Source organism: Dasypus novemcinctus, chromosome 25, assembly GCF_030445035.2.
Source record: "Dasypus novemcinctus isolate mDasNov1 chromosome 25, mDasNov1.1.hap2, whole genome shotgun sequence".
NCBI classification, from domain to species: Eukaryota; Metazoa; Chordata; class Mammalia; order Cingulata; family Dasypodidae; genus Dasypus; species Dasypus novemcinctus.
The window spans coordinates 28,803,205-28,816,078 of NC_080697.1; positions in this window are offsets into that span (position 1 = coordinate 28,803,205).

Genomic DNA, 12,874 nt, shown 5'->3' on the forward strand with positions numbered 1-12,874 from the left:
ATGCTCGAGTTACTTATGACTTACTTTTGAGAACCATGCAGTACTCACACTTCTTTGCCATCTATGTGCATTTACTCACTTACAAAATTTGTGTATATATGACTGATATACCAGAATGAGTTGTAAGTAATTAATGTATTTTCAATAGGAATGCAGGAAACATGTCTCATTGACAGCAATGTGTTTTCCCTTTGAAGCAATCTGGAATGATACTTGAACATCGTCCACATTGAATGTAATGTGTTTTCACATTGTCTTTTTGTAATACACGGGGTTTGTTTGCCTGCTAGGTGTAAGATCTTAACCAAAATTCTATTGAACTCTCTCTTAAAACTTAGTTCTAAGACTGAGTCACAAGGGCATTACTTTTGGGAACTAAGCATGGTACACATTTGGTTAACTGCTAAGGATTTTCTCTCACTTACACTGACACCTAAAACAAAGTCCATTCTTCATCTAGAGAGAAACCTAACCTAATCTGGACCCTAAGCCTAGCCCAAATCCTGGGGCAATATTAGCTGGTTCTTTAATCTTAGTTGTTTGAGAATGGTACATATGCTTTACTTCTGTGAACTAAGCAGCATATGCAGAGACGTCCCTGCTATGTGCTTTCATTCACTTATAGTGCCAGCTAAGCCTATTCCTAAAACTAACTGTACTTCTATCCCTAAGCATATCCATACCCATATTCCTGCCCCTCACCCATAACAAAGTCTACCATATCAGGAATCTAAATTCAAGCTTAGCTCACTCTTTAAACTTAGTTCTATGCTCAAGTAACCTTGTGCTTTACTTTTGAGAACTATGCAGTACTCACACTTTGCCATCCATGGGCTTTTCCTCACTTACACAACTTGTGTATATATGACTGAGATATCAGAATGAGTTGCATGTAATTAACTTATTTTCAATAAGAATCAGGAAACATGTCTCATTGACAGCAGTGTGTTTTCTTTTTGAAGGAAACTGGCATGATACAGGAACCTCTACCACATTGAAATGTAATGTGTTTTCACATTGTCTTTTTTGTAGTACATGAGATTTTTTGCCTGATACATGTAGGCTCTTAACTACAATCATATTGAACTCACACTTCAAACTTAGTGCTAGGACTGAATTGCTAGGGCATGAGGTTCAGGAATGAAGGAATGTACACATTTGGTTAACTGCTAAGGGTTTTCTATCACTTACACTGACACTTAAACAGGAGCCTAATCTGCACCTAGAAAGAAACCTAGCTGGATTTAGACCCTAAGCCTAACCCACATCCTGGGATAATATTAGCTCACTCTTTTTTTTATCTTAGTGCTATGACAGTGGTACATATGCTTTATTTCTGTGAACTAGGAAGCATATGCAGAGATTTACCTTCTATGTGCTTTCTTTCAATTATACTGCCAGCTCAGCCTAGCCCTATGACTAACCTAATCTATACTCCTAAGCATATCCATCTCCACATTCCTGACACTAGCATGACACGATCTCAAAATCATGCTTACTATACTATTTAAACTTAGTTCTATGATTGAGTAACTTGTATTTCCTTTCCAGAACTATGCAGTACTCACTTCTTTGCCATCAATGGGCTTTTCCTCACTTACACAATTTGTGTATATATGACTCAGATACCAGAATGAGAAGTAAGTAATTGACTGACTTTCAATAGGAATGCAGTAAACAGGTCTCATTAGCAGCAATACATTTTCTCTGTAAAGCAAACAGGCATGATACTGGAACCTCATCCACATTGAAATGTAGTGTGTGCTAACATTGTCCTTTAGGTAGCACATGGGATTTTGCCTGCTATGTGTAAGCTCTTACCAACAATCATACTGAACTCACTCTTCAAACTTAGTGCTATGACCAAATCGCCAGTGCATTAGTTTCAGGAACTAAGCAGGGTACACATTTGGTAACTACTAAGGGTTTTCCACCACTTACACTGACACCTAAGCAGAAGCCATTCTTAACGAAGAGAGACAACTGTATATAGAACCTAAGCCTCACCCAAGACCTGGGGGAATATTAGCTTGTAATTTAATCTTAGTTGTATGACCATGGCACATAGGCTTTACTCCTGTGAACTAAGCAACATATGCAGAGATTTCCTTGCTATGTGCTTTTATACACTTGTAGTGCCAGCTATACCTATCCCTAAAAGTAACCCTATCTTAATTGCCAAGTATTTCCATAACTGTATCCCTGTCACTGAACCATATCTAAGACTAGCATAACATGAATTCCAAAATTAATCTTCCTCACACAGAGATACAACAGTATCTGGACCCTAAACTCCCCAAGACCTGGGGAAATATTAGCTTACTCTTTAATCTTAGTTGAATGACCATGGCACATGTGCTGTACTTCTAAGAACTAAGCAGCTTAGGCAGAAATGTCCCTGTTATGTACTTTCATTTACTTTTTGGGACAGCTATGCCTATCTCTAAAAGTAACGGTATCTATATCACCAAGCATATCCATATCCATATTCCTGTTCCCAGCCCATATCAAGCCTAGAAAAACCCAAACTCCAAAATTAATCCTGGGTTACTCTTTAAACTTAGTCCTATGATTGATTAATTTGTAATTTACTTTTGATAATTATGGAGAAAACACACTTCTTTGCTTTCTATGGGCTTTTCTGACTTTCACAATGTCTATATATGGCTGATATACCAGAATGAGATGAAAGTAATTAAACTACTTTCAACAGGAATGCAGCACACCTTTTCAGCAATGCATTTTCTCCTCAAAGCAATCAAGCACTTTATTGGTCCCTCATCCCCATTAAAAGGTAATGTATTTAAACGTCCTTTCATAGAACACAGGATTTTTTGCCTGTTCCCTGTGGGCTCTTAACTACAGTCACATTGAACTCACTCTTCAAACTTAGAATTATGACTGATGCACAAGTACATTAGTTTCAGGAACTAAGCTTGGTAAACATTTGGTAAAATGTTAAGGGTTTTCCATCACTTACACTGATACCTAAACAGAAGCATATTCCTTACTGAGAGAGAACACTGTATCTAGAGAGAAAGCCTCAACTAAAATCTGAGACAATATTAGCTTGCTCCTTAATCCTAGCTGTATGACCATGGCACATACACTTTACTTCAGCAAACTAAGCAACGTGTGCAGAGATTTACTTGCTATGTGCTTTCATTCACTTCTAGTGCCAGTTATGCCTATCCCTAAAACTAACCTTATCTCTATCCCCAAGTATAGCCTTATCCACATCCCTGTCGCTCTACCCTATTAAACCTAGCAAAACATGAACTCCAAAGTCAATCTTCCTCACACATGGAGACAATACTAAGAGCACACTAACAACACTCAAGATCTGGGGCAGTATCAGGTTACTCTTTAAACTTAGTTGCACTCTTTAAACGAAGGGAGCACTTACTATTGTAAAACTCATTATATTTCAATGGGAACAAGGATCCAAGAGAGTAGTTGATTGCTGTGAGGAGAAAATGCATTGCTCAAGGAGTATGGCAAAGTTGGCACTAAAAGTGAATGAAAGCAGATAGCAGGGAAATCTCTACACACCTTGCTTAGTTCACAGAAGTAAAGAGCATGTGCCATGTTCATTCAACTAGGTTTAAAGAGTTAGCTGCTACTGCTCCAGGTCATACTTGGGAATAGAGATAGGGTTAGTTTTAGGGATAGGCAAAGCTGGCACTAAAAGTGAATGAAAGGAGATAGCAGGGAAATCTCTGCGCACCTTGCTTAGTTTGCAGAAGTAAAGCATATGTGCCATGGTCATACACCTAGGAGCAAAGAGCAAGCTAATATTGTCCCAGGACCTGAGTGAGGCTTAGGCTCTAGAAACAGTTTTCTCTCTAGATGACAAGAGGCATCTGTTCACGTATCCGTGTAAGTGGTGGAAAAGCCTTTGCAGTTTACCAAATGTGTATCTTGCTTAGTTCCTGAAACTAATGCACTAATGTCGGTCCTAGCATTAAGTGAGAAGAATGAGATCAATGTGACTGTAGTCAAGAGCCCACAGGGAGCAGGTGAAAAAATCCCGAGTGGTAGGAAAGGATAACTATTTTTTTCTTTTTTCTTTTTTATTCATTTTTTAAAAATATTACATTCAAAAAATATGAGGTCCCCATTCACCCCCACCGCCCCCACCCCACCACTCCCCCCACAGCAACATTCTCCCCCATCATCATGACACATCCATTGCATTTGGTGAGTACTTCCCTGGGCATCGCTGCACCTCATGGTCAATGGTCCACATCATAGCCCATACTCTCCCACATTCCATCCAGTGGGCCATGGGAGGATCTACAATGTCCAGTAATTGTCCCTGCAGCACTACCCAGGACAACACCAAGTCCCAAAAATGCCTCCACATCTCATCTCCTCCTCCCATTCCCCACACCCAGTAGCCACCATGGCCACTTTATCCACACCAATGCCACATTATCTCGATTACTAACCACAATAGTTCATGAACAGAATATTAGTAAGTCCACTCTAACCCTTACTGTATTCCCTTCCTGTGGACCTTGGATTGGTTGTGTCCATTCCACAGTTATGTCAAGAGGGGCCTTAGGTTACACATGGATACTGGATGCAATCCTCCTGCTTTCAGTTGTAGGCACTCTTGGCTCCATGGTGTGGTGGTTGACATTCTTCAACTCCATGTTAGCTGAGTGGTGTAAGTCCAATAAACCAGAGTGTAGGAGCTGAAGTCTGTTGAGGTTCAGGGCCTGGCTATCATATTGTCAGTCCAGAGATTCAGATCCCCTAGATGTATCTTAAACCCCAGCACAACTACAATTCCAGTAAAATAACAGGAAAGACTTGTGAAAAGAGATCACATCTGAGTCTAAAACACATTATATTTCAAAGGGAATGAAGATCCAGGAAAATGCCTGATTTCTTTGAGAAGATAATGCATTGTGGTCAAGGAGTACTGCATTCCTATGGAAAGTAATTTAAATTCTTACCTTTCATTCTGGTATCTCAGCCATATATACAGACATTGAGACAGGGAGGAAAAGCCCATAGACAGCAAAGGGGTGTGTTTCTTTCATAGTTATTAAAAATAAAACTCAAGGACCTCAAGCATAGAACTAAGTTTAAACAGTGGGCTAAGATTGACTTTGGGGATCGGGTTAGCCACATTTAGATATGGGCTGGGAGACGGAAATGCTTATGGATATGCTTGGTGATATAGATAGGGTTCCTTTTAAAGATCGGCCTAATTGGCACTAAGAGTGAAAGAAAGCACATAGCAGAAAACTCTCTGCCTATGCTGCTTAGGTCACAGAAGTAAAGCATATGAGCCATGGTCACTCATCTAAGTTTAAAGAGTAATCTGCTACTGCCCCAGGACTTGGGTGTGATTAGGCTGCTCTTACTATTGTCATCCTGGGTGAGGAAGACTGACTTTGGAGTTCGTGTTATGTTAGGTTTAGATAGGGTACAGTGGCAGGAATTTGGATAAGGCTATACTTGGGGTTAGACATAGGGTCAGTTTTAAGGATAGGCAAAGCTGGCACTAAAAGTGAATGAATGCAGATAGCAGGGAAATCTCTGCACACGTTGCTTAGTCCAAAGAAGTAAAGCACATGTGCCATGGTCATTCAACTAGGTTTAAAGAGTCAGCTGCTACAGCCCCAGGTCATTCTCCATATAGAGAATGGGTTACTTTCAGGGATAGGCCAAACGGACACTAAAAGGGAAAGAAGGCAGATAGCGAGAAAATCTCTGCACACCTTGCTTAATTCACAGAAAAAAAGCAGACGTGCCTTGGTCTTTCAACTAGGTTTAAAGAGGAAGCTGCTACTGTCTAGGTCATACTTGGGAATAGAGAGAGGTTAACTTTCAGGGTAAGCCAAGCCAGCACCGAAAGTGAATGCAAACAGAGAGCAGGGAAATCTCTTCACGCCTTGCTTACTTTGCAGAAGTAAAGCAGATGTGCCACCGCCATACACCTAGCAATAAAGATCTAGCTAATATTGGCTCAGGACTTTCCTGAGCCTTTGGCAATAGAAACACTCTTCTCTCTGAGTGAAAACAGCATTCTGTTCAAGGAGCAGTGTAAGGAGAGGAAAAGCCTTATCTGTTTACCAAATGTGTACCTACTGTACTCGTGATTTGGCCCTAGCACTAAGTGGGAAGAGTAGAGATATTTGTGACTGTATATAAGAGCCCACAGGGAGCAGGCCAAAAATCCCATGTGATACGAAATGAGAATGGTAAAACACTTTACATTCCACTGGGAAGGAGGATCCAGCAGAGCGCCTGATTGCTTGGAGGAGAAAACGCATTGCTGTCAAGGAGTACTGCATTTCCCATTGGAAGTAAGTTCAAATCTTACATCTCATTCTGGTCTCTCACCCATATATGCAGACAATGTGACTGAGAGGAAAAGCCCATAGACAACAAAGAGGTGTGTTCCCTTCATAGTTCTGCAAAGTAAAACACAAGGAACTTGAACTTAAAACACAGTTTAACAGTGGGCTTAGAATGCATTGCAGGTTCAGGTTATGATAGGTTTACATAGGGTAGAGCGGTAAGGATTTGGATGGGGTATACAAGTGGTTAAAGACAGAGTTACCTTTAGGGATAGGCAATGCTGGCACAAAAGCTGAAGGAAAGCAGATAGCAGGAAAGTCTCTGCACACCCTTCTTAGTTCACAGAAGTAAAGCACATGTGCCATGGTCTTTCAAGAAGGTTTAAAGTCTAAGCTGCTACAACCTCAGGTCATTCTGCAATATATGGAAAGGGTTAGTTTCAGGGATAGGCAAAGCCGGCACAAAAACAGAAGGAAAGGAGATAGCAGGAAAATCTCTGCACAACCTGCTTAGTTCACAGAAGAAAAGCACATGTGTCATGGTCATTCAACTAGGTTTAAAGAGTCAGCTGCTACAGGCCCAGGTCATGCTTGCATACAGAATAAAGGCTAGTTTAGGGATAGGGAAAGGTGGCACAAAAATGGAAGGAAAACAGATAGCAGGAAAATCTCTGCACACCCTGCTTAGTTCACAGAAGTAAAGTACAAGGGCCATGGACATTCAACTAGGTTTAAAGAGTCAGCTGCTACAGGTCCAGGTCATGCTTGCATATAGAACGAAGGCTAGTTTACAAATAGGGAAAGGTGGCACAAAAACTGAAGGAAAGCAGATAGCAGGAGAATCTCTGCACACCCTGCTTAGTTCACAGAAGTAAAGCACATGCACCATGGTCTTCCTAGAAGGTTTAAAGTCTAAGCTGCTACATCATCAGGTCATTCTGCAATATATGGAAAGGGTTAGTTTCAGGGATAGGCAAAGCTGGCACAAAAAATTAATAAAAGCAGATAGCAGGAAAATCTCTGCACACCCTCCTTAGTTCATAGAAGTAAAGCACATGTGCCATGCTCATTCAAGTAGGTTTAAAGACTAAGCTGCTACAGGCCCAGGTCATGCTTGCCTATAGAATAAAGGGCTGTTTTAGAGATAGGGAAAGGAGGCACAAAAACTGAAGGAAAGCTGATAACAGGAAAATCTCTGCACACCCTGCTTAGTTCACCGAAGTAAAGCACATATGCCATGCTCACTCAAGTAGGTTTAAAGTGTAAGGTGCTACAGCCCCAGGTTATGCTTGCATATAGAATAAAGGCTGGTTTTAGAGATAGGCCAAAAACACAAAAACTGAAGGAGAGGAGATAGCAACAAAATCTCTGCACACCCTGCTTAGTTCACAGAAGTGAAGCAGATCTGCCATGCTCATTCAAGTAGATTTAAAGACTTAGCTGGGTTTTCCTGAAGATGGTGGCTGAGTGAACTTCCCTGTTAGTATCTCCTGCAGGGAGTCGGCTGGGCGGCATTGGAGACTCTTTGGGACTGGGCTGTTTCGGGATTTTTGCTGGTCCGGAGGTGTCTGGACATCGATTTGGAGGGAAGGTAACAGAGAGGATCTGTCTGTGAAATATACACGGAGATCCCAGCTATGTGTGGAGGATTCCCTCCTTGGGTAGGTGGAGCCGAGGCATCTAGCACCGCGGTGGCGGGGGGGGGGAGCCAGGCTGAGCCCCGGTGGCATGCGGAGTTGGGCCAAGCCCGGCGGCAGGGTTTCTGTTCTTTGTTTTTTTTTTGGAGGCTCTGCAGTACTGGGGAGTTCGTGGGCCCTGGGCAGCCTATTGGGGGGTTGGTGGGAAGGGAGGTGCTTGCAGACCCATTTGGGCAGACAGACGGGGGTTTTAGGGCAAAGTGGGGGGAATTTTTGATTGCGGATACAATAGCATTTCCGCCTAGAGCCACGCTCCCCCCTCAAGCCCGGCTGCTGACCTACAACAGTCTCAAAGTGATAGCAACAAAGAGACGCTACCAGGGTCTCGCAGGGTGGCAGACGTTTGGAAGCTGATTAGGGGAATATTTTGTGAAGTGTGGGAATTTCTGGTTTGGACTCTGTTATTAGCATTTCTGGCTGGAACCCCTCCCCCGGACCTGGATATTGATCTGAGTCATTAAATTGGCTGCAGCCTAGAGGAGCCCCCAGGTGGGCATTCCCGGGGACCACAGGGTGGGAGGGTTCCTGAAGTCAATTCGTGATATATCCACACAATAGACCCTAGTAAGTGAGTGAATTGTAGGACACAGAACACAGGATAGAGCTTGTGGATGAGACCTCACCCATAGAGCTGTCACCCAGCTGCGGGGATCTCTGAAGGCTGTGATGCACTGTGGTGCTCCCAGGCTTCCTGTTAACTGGACTCTAGGGTGCCAGGTCTGAGGTCCCTGGACTCTGGAGGCCCACACGCCAGAGACTCACACCTCTTGAGGCCTCAATACCTCGGACTGTCCATCCCTGAATCCACCACGCCCTGAGGTTCATCTGAGGCCCTTGAATGTCCTAGCCCTCAATGTTTGTGTTTTTTCTTCTTTGTTTTATTTTGTTTTGTTTTTATTTTTATTCTATTTCTATTTTTTATTCTAGTTTTTTAATGTTCTGATTCCTGGCATTGCATTATCCCCTAGTCTTTTCTCCCAGTGTATCCCCCAAAGTCTCTTTTTCTTTTTTTTTAAATCCTCTCTTTCTTGTCCCCGATCTTCTTCTTATTCTATTTTATCTTAACAATACAATAAGTCTTGCAGGAAACACCTCACATTTGCTGGGTTTCCTCATCCTCTACTGCCTCGTTTCCCTGTGAATAGATTTAGGCTATCTACACTATCCCCTTTCCCCTACAACTTGATATCCTCCACCATCTGCTATCTCTCTTATATTCCACCTCCCTTTCTTTGATCCACAAAGTGTCTAACTCTTAATTTCTAATACCTTTGTTTAGTTTTCCATCTGGTATCTGCCCTTGAAACTATTACCTTTCTTTTCTCTTTCCCTCTCTCACGAAAACAATAGCTTCTTAGTATGTACCATATTCCTCCCATATTCAGTCGTCTACCTCATTATAGGTACTTTCCTACTACTGTAACTCTACACAATTTACATGATCTAACCTCCATTCTCCCAGAACTCATATTGTTGCTTTGTTAACATATATCACCAATACTACTTTACACTTTTTCCTTCCTTACACAACTGCCTTTCCCCAGCACTAATATTTTCCTTTAAAGTGAACTTAACCAGCAATAAGAAATTGGAATAAGAAGAACAAAGTGACAAAGAGAAGATATAACACTTACACAAAAACAACAGCTAATTAATCTCCAAGACTAGACAAAGAAGCTAAGGAACTGTTTAAACCCATCAAGAAAAAATGATGACCAGACAGCAACAAAAATCTACAAACCAAACCAGTAATCAGGAAAACATGGCTGAATCCAATCAACAAACTAAAAATCAGGAAGGGGAGCAGAACTTTGCACAAGCAATGAAAGATCTCAGAACATTTAACACCGACAAATTTGATGAAGTAATGAAAGAGGTTAACAACATGAAGACAACACTTGGAGGGGAAATTGCAGACATGCACAAATAAATAACAGATATGATGGAAATGAACACCACAATTCAAGAAATCAAAAATACACTTGCAGCAAATATCAGCAGACTAGAAGAGGCAGAGCACAGAATTAGTGATGTGGAAGACAGTGCATTGGATATCAAACAGATAGTAAAAGTGGTCAATAAAAAGGTAGACAAAATCCAGATAGGACTTAGGGACCTGAATGATGATGCAAAACGCTCAAACATACGTATTATAGGCATCCCAGAAGGAGAAGAGAAGGGAAAGGGGTCAGAAGGAGTGTTGCAGGAAATAATGACTAAAACTTCCCAAATCTACTGAAAGAGACAGATGTACATATCCAAGAAGCACAGCACACTCCACTGGTCATAAACCCCAACAGGCCCACCCCAAGACATATACTTGTCAAAATATCCAATGCTCAAGAGAAAGAGAAAATTCTAAAAGCAGCAAGAGAAAAGAAAACCGTCACATACAAGGGAAGCTCCATAAGATTAAGTGCTGATTTCTCATCTGAAACCATGGAGGCAAGAAGGCAGTGGTATGATATAGTCAAGGTACTAAAGGAAAAAAATTTCCAACCAAGAATACTCTATCCAGCTAAACTAGCATTCAAACATAATGGAGAGTTCAAAATATTCACAGATAAACAGAAACTGAAAGAGTATATCAACAAGAAACCTCCCCTTTAAGAAATTCTTAAGGGAGTTCTGCAGGAAGAAAGGAAAAAACAGGACAGGCAGAGATGGAGGAGAGTGTAAGAGCAACAAAAAAGACAAAAATAGAAGGGGAAAATAAAATAATACAAACAAAATATAACAAACACAAATCCAACCAAAATATGGCTACCACAAATAATTCTCTGAACGTAATAACACTGAATGTCAATGGATTAAACTCACCTATCAAAAGATTCAGACTGGGACACTGGATAAAGAAATATGGCCCATCTATATGCTGTCTACAAGAGACACACCTTAGACCCAGAGACTCATGGAGGTTGAAAGTGAATGGCTGGAAAACAATCATACAAGCAAACAACAACCAAAAAAAGGCAGGAGTAGCTACATTAATATCAGACAAAATAGACTTTAAATGTGAAACAATTGTGAGAGACAAAGAAGGATACTACATTTTAGTGAAAGGCACAATCTGTCAAGAAGATCGAACGATCATAAATATTTATGGTCCTAACAAGGGTGCCTCTAAATACGTGAGACAAACACTGGAAAAAAAACTAAGTGAAAAAATAGATGCATCTACAATTATAGTGGGGGATTTTAATACACCACTATCAACTCTGGACAGAACATCTCAAAGAGAATCACTAAAGAAACATAATATTTGAACAGTATATTAGAAGAGCTGGATCTAATAGACATATATAGATCATTACACCCAAACACAGCAGGATATACATTTTTCTCAAGCGCACATGGAACATTCTCCAAGATAGACCATATGCTAGGCCACAAAGAAAGGCTGAATGAATTCAGAAAGATCGAAATCATACAAAACAATATCTCTGACGACAGTGGAGTCAAGCTGGAATTTCGCAAGGGATGGAGGCCCAGACTTCACACCACAATTTGGAAATTAAACAGCACACTCTTAGAAAAACAGTGGGTCAAAGAGGAAATCTCAAAAGAAATCAATGACTACCTTGAAACAAATGATAATGATAACACAGCATACCAAAATTTATGAGATGCAGCAAAAGCAGTACTGAGAGGGAAATATATAGCCATAAATTCACATATCAAAAAAGAAAGAGCAAAAATTGAAGAACTAACTGCACTTTTGACGGAATTAGAAAAACAACAACAAAGTAACCCAACAGGAAGAAGAAGGAAGGAAATAACAAAGATAAGAGCAGAATTAAATGAAATAGAAAATAAGAAAGCACTTGAAAAAATAAATAAGACCAAGAGCTGGTTTTTTGAGAAGATCAACAAAATTGACAAACCTTTAGTGAGACTAACAAAGAAAAAAAGAGAAAAGATGCAAATACACAAAATAAGAAATGAGAAAGGTGATATCACCACTGACCCCACAGAAATAAAGACTATCAGAAGAGAATACTTTGAAAAACTATATTCCAACAAAAATGACAATTTAGAGGAAATGGACAAACTCCTAGAAACACATAAGCAGCCCATATTGATGAAAGAAGAAATTGACGATCTTAACAAACCAATCACAAGCAAAGAGATAGAATCAGTCATTAAAAATCTCCCAACTAAGAAGAGCCCAGGGCCAGACAGCTTCACAGGTGAATTCTACAAAACATTCCGGAAAGAACTAACACTAATCCTGTTGAAACTATTCCAAAAAATCAAAACAGAAGGAACATTGCCAAACTCCTTCTATGACGCCAACATTATCCTAGTACCAAAGCCAAACAAAGACACCACAAGAAAGGAAAATTACAGACCAATTTCTCTAATGAACCTAGACGCAAAAATACTTAACAAAATACTTGCTAATCGTATTCAACAACACATTAAATGAATTATACACCATGACCAAGTGGGATTTATTCCAGGTATGCAAGGATGGTTCAACATAAGAAAATCAATCAATGTGATACACCATATAAACAGATTGAAGGAAAAAAATCACATGATTATATCTATAGATGCAGAAAAGGCATTTGACAAAATACAGCACCCCTTCCTGATAAAAACACTCCAAAAGATCGGAATACAAGGAAACTTTTTGAACATGATAAAGAGTATATATGAAAAACCTACAGCCAACATTGTTTACAATGGAGAAATCCTAAAATCCTTCCCTCTAAACTCAGGAACAAGACAAGGATGCCCATTGTCTCCACTCCTATTTAACATTGTCTTGGAAGTACTTGCTCAATCACTGAGGCAAGAACCAGATATAAAAGGCATTCAAATTGGAAGGGAAGAAGTCAAAATTTCATTATTTGC